The 4,550-nt window shown below is 43.2% G+C and overlaps 1 non-coding gene across 1 annotated transcript; it reads right to left on the minus strand.

The window, feature by feature from the left end:
- Nucleotides 1-3,867: 3,867 nt before the first annotated feature.
- LOC114004983 (U6 spliceosomal RNA) lies at nucleotides 3,868-3,972 on the minus strand. Its single transcript, XR_003546926.1, has one exon. It is a non-coding gene; the product is annotated as a U6 spliceosomal RNA (small nuclear RNA).
- Between the last annotated feature and the right edge of the window lie 578 nt (nucleotides 3,973-4,550).

Raw genomic sequence — 4,550 nt, forward strand, 5'->3', positions numbered from 1 at the left:
TAGGAGAATTAATTTCTTCCTTTTCGACAGACACACACAACTTTCAGTCTCATTTTCTTTAGACAGGATAGGTGATGTCGCCTGCTGTTACTGCAGAAATAAAGATGCCTCTCTCCCTTTGTAATGTTACACACTGATGAACGGCAGCATCAGAATTTTCTAACAAATCGCTATACCGGCTGCTTGGTGCCATTTCCTCCTCCTTCTGCCTTCCAGACGGATGTGTCTGCCTATCTAAAGCCATTTGAATTCCCAGTTCAAAGACCTTTTTGTTAGATGGCCTATCTGTTCCCACGAGCATCGGAAACAACCATAAAAAGATACCCGTATTTCCTGCGTGGTGGCACCATGCCAGTCTTGATACCCCAGCACTGCTTTAGAGAACGCCTCCCAGCATGCCAGCCCGGACCCAGCAGGCAGCGGAGGTAAACAGGACCACGGCTTAATGCATATTCCCAAGGTGCCCTCGTCTCCTGTGAGGTGTACTGAGTGCCCACTAGGTAGTTTGTGTGCCTGTTAGGAGCAGACCGGTGGCGACTCCAGGGGAAGCAAACGCACTAAAATATTGTAATCAGATTCCTAGGGCGCTGTTTTTCTCCTAGCTCAGCGATGAGCCATTTCCCCCTGGACATGGAATTCACATGAAAGTCTTCAAGTAAAAAATATTGTGCTAGAAGAGGAAGGGGTTACACATAGACGTATCGTTAGTTCAGAAAGATGCAGATAACGTTTCTGCATTCTTATTTCTGTGTACACACATATACACCACAGATTACACGTATACCCCCGACCTGCCGATGACAGGGAAAGACAGCAACGCCGTCCCACTGCCTGTGGTCGCGAGCAGAGGACATGGTCCCTTCCAAGGTCAGCCGGACACCTCCAAAGGTCCTGTTAGCTTAGGCCCTGATCATGTGCATGAATAGGCTTTCCACCGAGTGGACAGTAATTCATTCATCTTGACTGAAATTAGAACCAACAAAGAACAGATCAACACAAATCAGAGGACACAAACATCTGGGACTCAGTTTACTGAGACTCCCCCAAAACCTCTCTAGTGGTAATTGCATTGCAAGCCCCAAATAGCTTTCACAGTTGTTTTTGCAGATGATACAAATTAGCACCCAAGATCGGAAAAGTATACTGACTAGAAAAACATTGGGGAATTTATCAGGGCCCTAGGTAGCTTGGCCAAATATATGTATTAACCTAGATACACTCTGGCATAGAATTTGGGGACTTCTTACAGCGAAAAAGTTCAGACTGAATCTTACTGCTGTTTGCATTTGGAACTCCCATGTGGGCAAGTTCATTTATAAGGCAGTTTCCTTCTTTCCCCACAGAATCCCTTACAATTTCACACAAATACCTTGAGAATTTTTAAATATCCAAGATGCTTAAAATCTGCAGTCTAAATCCTTTTGCATGTTAGGAATTGTAGATACCACACAAAGAATTTGAAGATTTTACAAGTACTTACTTACGCTTAAAAAATCCAGGCAAGCCATGATAACATGTAATGATTGTGAGTCTGGCAGGATCTGAACATACCTAGTGAGACAAAGAGAAAAGATTCCTTTTTCTTTTTCCCCTAGAGGTTTTTGCCTTAGGGTAGATGTGTTGGGGATTGGGGAGACAGAGATAGTGAGAGGGAAAGTGAGAAATCACCGCCCAGGGGGGACAGCTGCTCCTCCCAGGATCTTGGGGGCACACACACACACACACACACACACACACACGTACAGTATGATTCTCAAGCCATGGGGTCACACGTCCAGTATGATTTTCAAGCCATGGGGTCCGGGACTCGAACCACAGTCAGCCATATGGGAGTCCAGTGATGTAACTGCTATGCCCCTGCTGGCCCCAGTAAGAAGAGATTTCTAAAGCAGTCAGCATTGGTTTGGGTTTGCCCCCTTCTTCACACACCTCTGCTTGAGTCCAGGAAGAAGGTGCTTATTGTACAAATCCTGTACAGGAAATTGTAGATACACTAAATACACCAGACATCTTAAATGGAGAAGACTGTCTTACGCTACAGAAAAATTTACTGAATTTTGCACTTAGAATAAGTTCTTTTTTTTTTTTAAATATGGAACATTTCGAGCTCTCTATTGCTGGAGAGAAAAGTGCCCCGGATCCTTTCAGGACTCCAGGTCTTTTGGGCGAGACACAAATGAAGGTGAGGGAGGAAAGAAGAAAACCCCCTGGCCCCCTGCAGGATTCACTTACTCAGAAAGGAAATAACAAACACTCAGCATGCAAACTTCTTGTGAAGAAGGTGGAGGAAAACCACAGAACACAATGAAGGCAGAGGAAGACCGCCCTTTGGAACACGAGCACAAGAGGCAGAAAGAAGCCCTGAGCCTTTGGAAGGTGTAAACCAGGAAGCAGGGGGAAACCTGAGGACAGGGCCAACTCGCCCAGCCAAGGGTTGACAGAGGACACTCCTGTTAGGTATTAGGACCCCGAAGAAACGGTGAAGGAGTAGACAGATGGAAAGGCTTAGGGAAGGGATGAGTAAGAAACAGGTTCGTGGTGGTCCTTGGGAGCAGACACTCTGCAGCCGTCCTCACCCGGTGTGCTTCAGGCCTTGCGTTCTTTCTTGTCTGACACTCAAATCTGGCCCCTGCTTTCTTCCTCCTAGCGTTTCTGATGTATCTTTAATTTTACTTCTAGTCATCCGGTAGAATTTTGTTTTCAGTAGATTCCTTGTTACCAGAAACTCGTTGGACTTCAGATTTTGGCCCGTCTTCCAGGTCTACTTTTTCAATGGGGAAGTTTCCCACATATGCATAGAAATATGTTACTCCATAATGTAAAGTAAAACAATAGATGTTGGGGGCCGGCAGGTGGCATGGTGGTTAAAGGCACTGGGCTACCACATGGCCAACCATGGTTCAAGGCCTGGACCTGGTGGCTTCCTTTCTCACTTTCCCTCTCTGTCTGTCTCTCTCTGGTCAAATTGGAAAATAATAATAACAATAATAAAGAAAGATAAAATAATTCTTAAACCAATACATTAGAAAGTAGTATATTTAGTATCAGCTCACATATGTAGGAAAAAACTCCAGATTGTGTCTACATAAGTACATATTTCAAAAACTTAACCATGCTTATTTCTGTGTGGTTTGAAGTTGTTTTTTTTTTTTTTTTTTTATTTTCATCCGGTAGAATTTTGTTTTCAGTAGATTCCTTGTTACCAGAAACTCGTTGGACTTCAGATTTTGGCCCGTCTTCCAGGTCTACTTTTTCAATGGGGAAGTTTCCCACATATGCATAGAAATATGTTACTCCATAATGTAAAGTAAAACAATAGATGTTGGGGGCCGGCAGGTGGCATGGTGGTTAAAGGCACTGGGCTACCACATGGCCAACCATGGTTCAAGGCCTGGACCTGGTGGCTTCCTTTCTCACTTTCCCTCTCTGTCTGTCTCTCTCTGGTCAAATTGGAAAATAATAATAACAATAATAAAGAAAGATAAAATAATTCTTAAACCAATACATTAGAAAGTAGTATATTTAGTATCAGCTCACATATGTAGGAAAAAACTCCAGATTGTGTCTACATAAGTACATATTTCAAAAACTTAACCATGCTTATTTCTGTGTGGTTTGAAGTTGTTTTTTTTTTTTTTTTTTTTTTACTTTCCACTTACATGTATTTTTTAATGAACACATGTCTCACACACAAAAAGGATCCTTTTAATAATTAAAAGTAAAATAATTTGCAACCAGTTTACAAGGGCAATGGGGGCACCTAAACTCTTGATGAAAGAACGATAAAAAAAGAATTGTAAACTTCAAATTACCTCTGACTCTGTTAGCCAGAGGAATAAAACTGGCAATTATTATAGTTAAAAAAAGAGAAATATGGAATGCTTCATGAATTTGCATGTCATCTTGCACAGGGCCCTGCTAGTCATCTCTATATTGTTCCAACTTTACTATATGGGCTGCCAAAGCGAGCACCATTTGGGTGATGTTTGAAAGAGTTTTTATGTTTTCAAATGCCACGTTTCAAAAACGGAAGGAAAGGCTTTTTGCCACACCAAGTGTGCGCTACACCTTGTTAATACAAGTAGATGTAGCCAGATTCCAGCAGAAATACTTCTTTGAAAAAAAAAAAAAAGGTGTTGGGACCAGCAGTTGGTGTAATGGCTATGTCGCTGGACTCCCACATAGTTGACCGCGGTTCGAGTCCCAGACCCAGTGGCTTAAACTCACGCCAGGTGTGTGTGCGTGTGTGCCCAAGATCCCAAGAGGAGAATGGAGGAGAAAAGATTATGGCGTGGTCATCCCCCTGGGGTGTGGTGTGTGATTTCTCGCTTTCTGTCTTTCTGTCTCTCTCTGCTCTGTCTTTCTGGTTAGCGCATGCCCCCTATAGCAAAAACCTCTCAAAAAAAAAAAAAAAAATGGTGTCATCGGCAAAGGAGCCATGCCTTCCTCAGTGGCTGGCACACCCTTCCTCTCCTTTTGCTTAGCTCTATTTGTGTCTTCAAGACTTTTCCGGGAGCTGCACACCACTGAAATTGGGGTTCCAGCACTCA

This window comes from Tupaia chinensis, unplaced genomic scaffold (assembly GCF_000334495.1).
Source record: "Tupaia chinensis unplaced genomic scaffold, TupChi_1.0 Scaffold000063_1, whole genome shotgun sequence".
Classification (NCBI taxonomy): Eukaryota; Metazoa; Chordata; class Mammalia; order Scandentia; family Tupaiidae; genus Tupaia; species Tupaia belangeri.